Source organism: Rhipicephalus microplus, chromosome 9, assembly GCF_043290135.1.
Source record: "Rhipicephalus microplus isolate Deutch F79 chromosome 9, USDA_Rmic, whole genome shotgun sequence".
Classification (NCBI taxonomy): domain Eukaryota; kingdom Metazoa; phylum Arthropoda; class Arachnida; order Ixodida; family Ixodidae; genus Rhipicephalus; species Rhipicephalus microplus.
The window spans coordinates 42008310-42020344 of NC_134708.1; the positions used below are offsets into that span (position 1 = coordinate 42008310).

Below are 12035 nucleotides of genomic sequence, written 5' to 3' on the forward strand. Positions count from 1 at the left end.
GCAGCTACCACATTGTCCGTTCCCTCGCAACACGTGCCGCTACCACCGCTTGCTACCTCCGCTTGCTACACCGCGGTCTCGTCGGTTCACTCAAAATACACTTGACGCGCGTCTAACGTACGCGTTGACACATGTTCGTGCGTGCCACTTCTCTCTTGCTTCACCCTGTCCACCACTCATCCAAGCAGGGTTCCTTTGGGGAAGATGGTGTAAGCTTACGTCTAAAATAGGCCTTTATTGCAACATGGCGCTCGCGGCTTTTTTCACGTTTTTTGCCGATCTTTATTCTAGCGTTCAAAATTTCATCAATATTCAATACTAACTTGCTTAGTTTTGTGTAAAAGCGGATACGAGACCCGGATACGAGGCTCGGGGATACGAGCTCGGGAATACAAAATACATTCGTCACAGTTTTTGTTCTCGTGATGCGCAATATAACAATGGACCACGCAATCATAGTGAGAAAAAAACGCCCACGTTGTGCACGAGTCAGACTCACTACTGAAAAGACCTCCTGTCTGTGGTGTGGTTGAAGTTGGCATCCTGGTTGAATGTGGCGGCGTCGAGGTTGTAGTTGGCATCGTGGTTGTAGTTGGCGTCGTGGTTGTAGTTGGCGTCGTGGTTGTAGTTGGCGTCGTGGTTGTAGTTGGCGTCGTGGTTGTAGTTGGCGTCGTGGTTGTAGTTGGCGTAGTGGTTGTACTTGGCGTAGTGGTTGTAGTTGTCCTAGTCGACGTTCTCGTAAGCGTCGTACTAGAAGTTGTCTTCACTGGCGTCGTCGCACTTGTCGGAGTCGTCGCCGGGCTGGACGGCTTCGCAGTGGTCGTTGTAGTTCTGACGCTGGCCGCTGTGATGGTGCTCGAAGCCATTGATGTAATAGTTTGGCTGCTTGCCGTCGCAGTAGGTGATGCCGTAGTCGTTGTGGCTTTTGTAGATTTTATGACGTCTAATTGAAAAAGAAAAGAGACGAAAGTACTGTGACAATATTATACGCCAATTCTAATACGCCAATGAAACGTCAATGAAGCGCCATAATACGCCAATTTATACGCTATAGTAGCTCTTTCCGATTAAACTGTAGCTAAAGATCTACCTATTTTGAAGTCATTGAGCAGAGAAAAATTATGCTTTTGAGGAGGCTCGCGGGAAACGGCTCGTCGAAGGACTAGTTGAACAGAGTAGCACTTTCAGAAAAGTGAGTGCGTGCAACGCTGCACTGCACAACTAAGTTAAACGAAGACGAATTTATCACGCAAAAAGTTTAGTTCATCAAAGTTAGATTAATTAGGCTCCTTCTGAGCCACTATGGGATGTAACAAAAACGTGTACAAAATTTTGTATATAGCTTCTCAAAGTGTTAAAAACGCTTGTTCTACTTACTTGGAATGTTAACATGCGCTGCACACACACACACACACACACACAAATAAAGAGCAGAACAACAACATCAATTTTTTTATGAAACAAGATCAGTGAATGCAAAAGCAAATAATTATAAGCGTGTCTAGCACCACGCGGTAAGGAGTATGTAGTATCGTGATACGACGTACTTGTAAACGTATGTTGTGTGCTTTCCAATAAAGAGAAGGCAAAAGCACGAACTGTGTAACACAAATGCAGCATCGTATTTGATACGCAGTCCTCTACGCATGTCAAACGTGTTGACATGCCAGGAGAAGACAGTGAAAAAAAAAAGCATCAAGCAATCATCAAAGCGATACCGCGTTGCTTAGAAAAGAGCAGCAAAATCATTGACAAAAAAGCAGAGGTTCACATATGAAGTTCGAATCGACCCAAAAAGGCTGGCTCCGTGTTCGCCAGCTGATTTGGAGAGCGAAGAGTGACAACAAGGTGGCCGACAGGAAGCAGCGACCGAAGATAGCGCACAGCTTGAAGCAGAACGTTGCCGTTTGAAGGATGCTTTAGTCAAAAACTGTTGAGCGTGACGAGAAGATACAGTGAACGTCGCTTCAGTTGTGTCATTCCTGCGAATGAAAGAAAGATACGCGAAAATAAAAAGAAAAGAAAGGGCTGGTGTGGGTTTTCTAGAAGGTTCATGTTATTATTGATCATTGTGAAGCACCCAAACACCATGTTCAAGAATGCTTATCAAGATTGATGTCTACAGAAACGCCAAATCCACGAACATGATTTTTTATCGACTGCAAAAGCTTCGATACGCAATCTGGTTTCCTCCTCTTGAAAACCTTCTCAATTTCAGTATTTTCTTCCAAACACCACGAGCACCCAGCTGAATTCCCCGACTATGTCGGCCCTGAAACCAGGAACTTTATGATGTGCTGTCCTTATGACGCTCGGCAAAATAAGGCAAACTGCCTTAATAAACACAGACCAGCAGCTGCTTACACTTATACAAATTGTATCGGTTACAACCCCATGTCCGTGTAATATATCTTAGTAGGGGGCAGTAACCAGATGTGACCGCTCTCTGAAAATAAGAGAAAAATTATGGACCATCTCACCGAAGGGAACCCTGACGGAATGCGAAGGAGCAGTGGTGCGCACGTCATTGACCAGGTTGAAACGCGTGTCGACGCGGGCGCTGGAAGAACCGTTTGAAGCGAAACTCCTTGCGTTTACATGAGTTTCATCGCAGATAGACTGTTCGCTCGATGTGCGCTCAAACATTGCGAGTGGTGGAGAGGGTGAAGCTAGACGCGGCGAGCGGTGACAGCCTGTAGGGAGAGAGTGACGTCAACGCGCGCGCACTGCGAGGGAAGGCGTGAGCTACTAGGCACCACCCCAACAGCTGCGGCCAGGGAAGCGCGGTGCGGATGGAGGGACAGCGTTACACAGGCTAGTTGAAGAGCTACTTCGCATCTCAAAGTTAGAAGCGAACAAATGTCAACCAACACTCGTTTTTTTTTTCACACCCCATTGGAGTCGGCTTCCACCGGTGATTGTGAGTGTCGCACTGAAACATCGCTCACAGACATACTGTTGCAGTTATAGCTACATTTTTTATGTTAATCTTGTTTTCATCGTTATTCTTACGTAAGAATACCTTATCCTGCGTATCTCCCCCCCCCCTTGTAGTAATGCCTTCGGGCGCGGCAGGTAATTTGAATAATTAAGTAAATAAAAACCAACGCATCACCGCTTCGGTTCTACTTTTTCTAGGATCACCAGTGCCAGCTCCAGGATTTACACCGACGTGCCACTCCACCCATGACGTCACACGTGATGTTTCGTTTCAGGTCACGTGACCACAGTTCTTGGGGCTGCAGATAGGCTGTCCTCTCTGAGACACGATCAAAAGTGCCGTGGTAGAGACGCAGGACCAAGACTGGTGTAGCGTCACCTGCAAAACAGCTGGAGCCATGCCAGGAGGTTTTGCAGCTATCCCTTAAATATTCATTCCAATAAAAATAATGACATAGCTTATTAACATTTTCAAAGAGCATGATTACAATGCAGACTTGGCCTGCCGTAGCCTCATTGGGCTTAAAACGCAGAGCTGACAGACAGCAGACACAATTTCAGATTTTAAAAAATCACGGCGTATCCACGGAGTGAATAATGATGAGTGGGGCGAAGTGTCTATCTATCTATCTATCTATCTATCTATCTATCTATCTATCTATCTATCTATCTATCTATCTATCTATCTATCTATCTATCTATCTATCTATCTATCTATCTATCTATCTATCTATCTATCTATCTATCTATCTATCTATCTATCTATCTATCTATCTATCTATCTATCTATCTATCTATCTATCTATCTATCTATCTATCTATCTATCTATCTGTCTATCTATCTATCTATCTATCTATCTATCTATCTATCTATCTATCTATCTATCTATCTATCTATCTATCTGTCTATCTATCTATCTATCTATCTGTCTATCTATCTGTCTGTCTGTCTGTCTGTCTGTCTGTCTGTCTGTCTGTCTGTCTGTCTGTCTGTGACGGACAGACGGACGTTTTGCCTCACTCATGATGATTAACTCCGTGCATATGCAGTGAATTTCTTAGGACAGCGCCATCTATTCTTTTTAAACGTCAACTATACGAAAACCACGGAAGTCATCAAGTTATATTATTTCCAAGAACATATTCGCACGACGGCATGTAGTGAGCACTTCTTGAAACTAACTAGTAGTGGCTGCCACTGCAACAAGGACCCACACCCTACCGAGTTCGGCCCTAAAAAAGTCAGGAATTAGGTTACGCTTGTTACAAAAGCGCGCGTACCCCAACCCCACCAAAGCTAACGTTTTCTATCCCGACGTGTACGCCAGCGACACGTGCCGCTCGTGCGGACACACGGTGACACTCGCACACATGCTCTGGGAGTGTTTCTAGAAACGCTCATGCCGGCGCTACCTGAAACCAGTGGAATATGGCCCTCAAAAGATCCCTTATCGCAGCAGGTCCACGAAGCGGCCGCCAGGTATACCCTGACGTGTGAGACGCCCGATATACGATAAGCGAGTCCTGCAGGAAAAAATAATGTTTTAAAGATGATGGTCTTTCTTGGGAACCTTCGACGCAAAAATTTTGGTCTGTCTGTCTGTCTGTCTGTCTGTCTGTCCGTACATTTGTCTGTTTGTCCACTTTGAACGGCATTGGGTACTTGAAATTGCTGACCCCATCCGCAGTGCCCACCTATGTTGCTCAAGGTTGAGTGTTCATGCTTGTGAATTGTCAATTAAAAAAAATTCCGCCATATCCACGAAGTGAATGATGATGAGTGGGCGAAGCTCCGGAGGTAAACCTGGTAAACCATGAATCCTCTGTACATTTTGCCCACTCGATTTTATTACATCGCTCCCCCTAGCGTACGTCGCCGCACTAAATCGAACGATTGCCTTCAACCAATGACACGCGTCATATGTGACATCATTCCTATTTTATAAGATCTCGCGTCTTTCATCAACTACAAGTACCGCTTTCTAGTTTATAACATCTTGCATCTTTTCATGATCAGCTACAAGTACCACCATCTAGTAAACACTACAAGAACTAAACGAGAGGTGGCTACATACAGGAGACGGTACCGCTATCTAGTGAACACTGCAAGAACTAAACTAGAGGTGGCTACATACAGGGGACGGTACCGCCATCTAGTGAACACTGCAAGAACTAAACTAGAGGTGGCTACATACCGGCTACAGGGGACGCACAGCGCACGCCCTAAGGAGCTTCGCCCCTAAAAGCAATTATTGCGCATGTCTGGGGCAGCATAAAACGTATATATTTTGCATGTGCGTCTCTTACTAGAAAAAGCATACATAAGTAATTTTAAGGACCGTAGCACCTATCACGCTGCGCTGACCATGCAACGCTTGCACGGAAAGGCGAGTGCTTCCAACGCTTTGCTAAAACGAAACGGTGGCGGCACCTATCCATCGCCTTGCGTTCTACACCTTATCACCTCAAAGATGGGCGCGCACATTCGTCTCAGAGCCACGCATTTTGTTTTCTAAGACAACTGCCAGATGGCGCTTATGTGTCACGTGTGACGTGACTTGATGTGTTCGTTCACCTCCACTGCACGCTCGAGGCACTCTAACGCAGCGCCTCCAGAATACCATACACCAATTTTTCTTGCTCAGAACATCAAACAAATGTCTTGTTCACTCTCTCCACACGCCAGACTATCGTCTTTCGACGACATTTGCAGATTACATGCAAATACGGGGCCAATTTTTTTCCATTTAATTTCATTCGAGCAACATGTAAAACAGATGCGCGCGTAACACAGTGCGTGAGAGAAGAAAGCTGACACTGGCACGTATGATGCCTTCTAGACGGAAATGAATTTTGCCATGACATATTTAACACCGACATAACCATACAGTAAGAATACAATCAGTCTTTCGGCGAATTAATAAAAAGCGAAAAAAAAAGATAGAGAACAAATATAGTATGCATAATTTTTTACTTTAAAAACAGTTATGTGGACCTTGAAACTACACGGTTACCTTAAGGCTTTAATACCACAATGGCATTTTTCAAGGAAAAGAGCAGATATCACGAAGAAAATAAAAATTAATGCGCAGAAATTACTTCGGGTCATATTTTATTTTTGCGGGTGGGTAATTAAAGATTATGACACAAGGTTCAACGTGAATTATACTTCAGTAAACACTCTTTGACTTAGTTGATATATAAATGTTGGAAAGTGAAGGCATGGATATCACGGGCATGACATCAAGACCAACCCATGACGTATTGGACAACACTAGTATCGTCTATGTCCGCACTCACTTGTCGTGCTTTCCTTTTCTAACTTCACGATTGAAATACTGAGCAGAGCTCACGAGTACGTCAAAAAAAAAAAAACGAAAAAATCAACACCTTTATCCCGTCCTTTGTTCTTATTCGTGGGCGCTGGCACTGCACAGGATTTCAACATGAACAATGATCCACTAGTTCAACTTACCGTGTTACCGACCCTAACTACAGATACCGGTTGGTAACTTCGATTTCAGGATTGACGTACGGCTGTGGCGGTCGAAATTGGATAGAGTCAAAACGATGGAGGCCCGTGTACTGTGAGAGGTGAGTGGAGCTTAAAGAACCCCCAGGTGGTCGAAATATCCGGAGCCCTCCACTACGTCGTCTCTTATCGTATGATGGTTTTTGGCTGTTAAAGCCCAGATATAGTGAGCGTAGTGAACAACTGCACGTTTCATCGTCGCTTGTATAACTTCTTAATCTGTAGACATCATCAACGTGTGCCAGTTCGAGCTCGTCTCGAATGGAGCACTTCCTCCGAAGGACATTATTACAATTGACCTAGCAATGAAAGCGGGGAAAATATAATGCTAGCTTTCTTCTAGAGAAATAGCATGTGCTTACTAACACTCATGGACACGCCTAGCGAGAAAATAAGAGCGCGGGCCACATGTCTATATCAGCGACGCCTAACTGTGCTCATAGAGTTTCCTAAAATTAACTAGAGGTGCTCTGTCACTGCAATCGTTCAGCGACCATGGGAATGATGGGTAATACACACATCTGCCTAGTCTTCGTGCTTGCGGGCGGCGAATCGTATTTGCGGCTTCGTTTATTGCTTTTGTTTGGAAAGAAGGATTCAACCCCTTGAACTTCGTGACCAGATTTGGAAAGGTAAGTCTGGAAGAACAAGGTGGTGAAGCGCAACCGCTGAACAGTTGCTGATTTTTTGTTTCGTGAGAAAACAGCTCCAAGCCACACGAACACACACGGAGCCAGAAGCAGGCCAGAAGTACGAAGATTAGACAAATGTGTGTACTACCGACCATGCTCGCTGAAGCACTGTGCGTTGCATTTCCCATAGACACTAGCGCCATAATCGCCTCTAGTGTATATTAGGGAACTCTATGCCTATGATGATACGAAGCTTCGCACATGCGCGGTTTGTTTGCGGTGGGGTTATATCTTTCTATTGGACGCGGAGCACCATAAGCTAGCGTCTTCGATGAAGCGGCGCTAAGATGACGTGGTTCGTGGGATTATAAATATTCTCGTAGCAGACGTATACTGCTACATGTGCCGGGAGTCAAGCTGATGTATAGATAGGCGTCGCTGTCAAAGTGTCTGGCACGCACTCCCACGTTCGCGCTAACAATGCTGACGACTGTATACTGTCGTGAGCACATGTGACAGGGAATTGATTGATTTGTGGGGTTTAACGTCCCAAAACCACCATTTGATTATGAGAGACGCCGTAGTGGAGGGCTCCGGAAATTTTGACCACCTGGGGTTCTTTAACGTGTACACTAATCTGAGTACACGGGCCTCCAACATTTCCGCCTCCATCGGAAATGCAGCCGCCGCAGCCGGGAATCGAACCCGCGACCTGCGGGTCAGCAGCCGAGTGCCTTAGCTAATAGACCACCGCGGCGGGGCATGTGACAGGGAAACAAACCAGTGCGTGGCTAATAGCCTCAAATGCTGATTCGACAGATACTCGGATGGCACTGTCAAAACTAAAGTTGATTGAAAGGTTGACGCTTTCCCGCGCAGCAGCCACGCGTCTGCCTTTGGGATGTGCGAGACATATAAGAGTAGTGATAGCTTGATATTGCCTGCTGCAGGGCTCACGCGAGGCAAAAAGCAGTACTGCGTCGCAAACTCTTACCTTGCCGTTTCTTTAATTCAGTTTCCCACACAAATGAATCAAAAAGTGATATTTAGCATTGGGGAGGGGAGTTTATCGCAACGATTCCACTAGTATTGATTAGATGGATCAGGCAGAGTGCGCGTGTCTACTACACGCTGCTGTTGCTCAGTCGCAAGCGGAGAAAACGAAGTGTAATAAATATATCGCGCATGACAGTCGGGCGAATATGCGAGACAAGAGAGACCGAGCATGCAACGGCATACCGAACCAGGGTAGGCGACGATCACGACAGGTATTCCTCGCGTCACGTGAACGACCAGCTGGCGTCGTGAATTGAGCTGCAACTGAGACTGGATACGCCGGAAGAGATTAACGCGCTCGTTCTTTCCATTTCCGGGTTCGGTTCTGGGAACGTTTAGGAACCGAGCGAAGGACGGAGTAGGGCAGGGAGAGTCGCCAGTGTGTTCTCTTACAGGTTCCTTCTGGCTCGTCTTGTGGAACCAATGCTGAAAATTCCGCCGTTAGACATGAAAGGAACGTTGCATTCAGTTGAAATAAAGTAAACTTGCTCACTTGAAGAAGAAATCCTTCGTGAACAGCCCGCGTGCTTCTTGATGACATGGTTGCTTTTCGTTCACGCAACTGGTTCGTGGCCATTACGGTGCTGCGAGGCTCGGACGGGGACGGCTGAAGGCACGCGGGTGGTGACCGTCTCACCGTCATCACATTCTTAATAACCACGACTAATGGTTACGCTCAGTGACGGACAGAAGTGCGGCACGACAGGGTGACCTTTGCACAGCACGTGTTCACGTCGCCCTCTTCTCGGTGGTCGATTCTGTTGTCTGAAACGACAGGCGCCAGCTAGCGGCTTGCGCACGAAACGCTTCCAGGAGTAGCTGTGGGTGCTGCCACCTGTCCAGAAGCGTGGGAGAATCCCGGGGGAAGGCAGCAGAAGAATGATGCTGCTATCACTAAATCAGCCGATTCGTTCTTGTTCTTGTCGCCTAGAAAATCTTGGCCTGCATGCCTAAGCACTCGCCCTGCGTGCGCCTCCGCTGACGTCATCGTCGTCACTGCCTTTGCACGCCAGCACGCGATAACCTGTAGGAACAAAAACTACCGAACAAAGATGATGATGATAAGTGGAATTTAACGTCCCGAAACCGCCTTATGATTATGAGAGACGCCGTAGTGGAGGGCTGCGGAAATTTTGACCGCCTAGGGTTCTTTAGCGTGCCCCTAAATCTGAGCACACGGGCCTACAACATTCTCGCCTCCATCGGAAATGCAGCCGCCACAGCTGGGATTTGATCCCGCGACTTGCGGGTCAGCAGTCGAGTACCTTAGCTACTAGACCACCACGGCGAGGCAACCGAACAAAGAGAAAAGCAAACATACAAATGTTCTTGTAAACACATACCTGACGGCTAAGTTCTTGTCAAGTGTGGCTAATATCCCCATTTATAAGTGAAACAAAATGAACCTGGATCGTTCCCGTCGTGAGAAACACAGGAAATTGGTAATCAAAAAAAGCGACAAAAGGATAATAATATTATTATTTCTGCCCCGCCGCGGTGGTCTAGTGCCAAAGGTACTCGGCTGCTGACCCGCAGGTCGCGGGTTCAAATCCCGGCTGCGGCGCTGCATTTCCGATGGAGGCGGAAATGTTGTAGGCCCGTGTGCTCAGATTTGGGTGCACGTTAAAGAACCCCAGGTGGTCTAAATTTCCGGAGCCCTCCACTACGGCGTCTCTCATAACCATTTGGTGGTTTCGGGACGTTAAACCCCACAAATCAATCAATATTATTATTTCTTGAGTCTTACGCTCGTGAATCATGATATGATTATGAGCCTATATAAGGCATGCCGTACTGTGGAGCTGCGAATAATATCAACCACCCGATGCTTTGAAACGAGCTATCACACCCCATAGCACGCATGCTTCCGATTCCGTCACTCTTCAAGCTTGACTGCCGCGGGCGGGATCAAACCCGCTTCTTTAGCGTCACCAGCGAGCGAAGAGCAACAGAACGGATTCCAGCGGTGGGAAGCGGCACCGAGGAATGCATTGTGATAGGCCAACGTGAATGCTTTTTGCTTTCGCATAGCATACCAATCGACAATGTTGTCCCGCCAGCGGGGCGCTAGTGGTGAGAAAGTTTGATGCCCTGCCACTGGAACAATTGAATGCTTCGCGTACTTAGTCACTTCTTTAGGGTGACATAAAGGATCACAAGTGTACCTGATGTATTTCTTGTTGTAGTTTTCCTCCGAAGATGGCTCATACCCAATGGAGGGGATTGGCCGAGTAGTAAGTGAATTTTAAGGGCCAAGTTCCTGAAGCTGAGTGTCTGTCCATGCTTGTCCGTGACCGGTTTGTAACTACCTATAGTTGTATGACTCGCTCAGCAGGCAGCACTAGTGTGATACAGACATATGGACGGATGAACAAATGGACAGACAGACAGACGCACGGACGGATGAAAGCAAAAACGAACGGATGGACGGAAGCACGGACGCCTGGGCAGTTGGCACGAGATGCAAGCAAGGGACACGATACGCGAGGCGTGAGTATGTGCAGGGACGGTGTGGATCGCGCTGACTTACGAAGCGGGACATCATGCGACTAAGAAACGCGTTCTCATTTTTATAAATAAGAATAATAAAAAAGAAATAACGATTAAGCATTCCCAAACCATACCCATTTACGCAACATTCACGCCATACCGCAAACACTCTGCGACGCATTAGGTAGATTTAGAATAGCACACCGCAAGCCCTTGCGGTGCGGTCACTGCCACTGCGCATGCGTCGTAATGCCAGCCGCCATTCGTGCTTGTGGCCTGCCGCAGAATTTTCGAAATAGCGTGCGGCGACCGCGGCCCGCAAAGGTCTCTGTGTAGCTTCCGTGCATTTGGGTTTGCGGTCGGGGCGAAATTCCGTAGAATTTTCCCGAGGGGGATCAAACGCTTTTCTAAAACTCATATGGCGACCGCAACTAAGGACACGGCCACAACGCCTGCGAACGTTATTCTAAACCTGCGGGCCCTATTTACTCGAGTTCCCCCCGTGGGAAGATGCGGGTGGCGTTTATTTATTTATTTTTTGCTCACATCATCATTTCGCAATACCTTCGGGATCGGAGGCATTGCAAGCTATCTGCACATCACCTGGTTTCGCACGGCCTCCATGATCTACCCACCTTTCAGCCATAGAGTTACCTGTAAACACGCTATTGGGAACTCTGGAGCTAGTGTCTAGGGGAGCTGCAACGCATGGCGCTTCAGCGAGCATGGGAATTACGAGTAGTAGAAGGATTTGCCCAATCTTCGTACTTTCGGCTCCGTTTGGCTTCGCGTGGCTTGGAGCTGCTTTGCCGATAAACGGCAATGGGCAAATTATCAGCAGTTGCAATTCGCCCCCTCAGCCATTAAAGCTCACCAATTCAAATTGGGTCACAAATTTCAAAACGGTTCATTGTTTTCTTCGAAACGAAACCGAAACACAGCAATAAACAAGTCACAAATGCGTTCGAAGCTCGCAAGTTCAAAGACTATAGGAAAATGCGTGTACTACCGATCATTCCCATAGTCGCTGAACGATTACAGTTACCAAGTCCTCTCAACTTAACTTCAGGAAACTCTATGCTTTCACTAAGCTAAAACACGTTCTTGGTCTAGTTGGTTCACGGCGTGACGAAATGCAGAGGTCCCATAAACGAGCACGAGAACGCACCGGATGGCCTGGACCTCTCTTGCCGCCGTTTCTATGTTCCTTCGAATTTTTGTCAGGCTATTACCAAGTGAGGACTACATGAAATCGCGTGGTCACGTCACGTCGTGTTGAAGTAACAGTTTTTGTCGATATGTGACGTCGGTGTGATATCATGAGGTGTCATCACTCGACGAATTTTCGCATTGCTCGCGTTGACGCCGACGCCGCGGCACGACGG

The 12035-nt window shown here is 47.0% G+C and overlaps 1 long non-coding RNA gene across 1 annotated transcript; it reads right to left on the reverse strand.

The window, feature by feature from the left end:
- Nucleotides 1-1437: 1437 nt before the first annotated feature.
- On the reverse strand, nt 1438-8911 carry LOC142771314 (uncharacterized). The gene is made up of 3 exons (XR_012885864.1): nt 8654-8911; nt 3116-3330; nt 1438-1982 (listed from the first exon to the last, which is right to left on the reverse strand). It is a non-coding gene; the product is annotated as an uncharacterized LOC142771314 (long non-coding RNA).
- Nucleotides 8912-12035: the final 3124 nt, after the last annotated feature.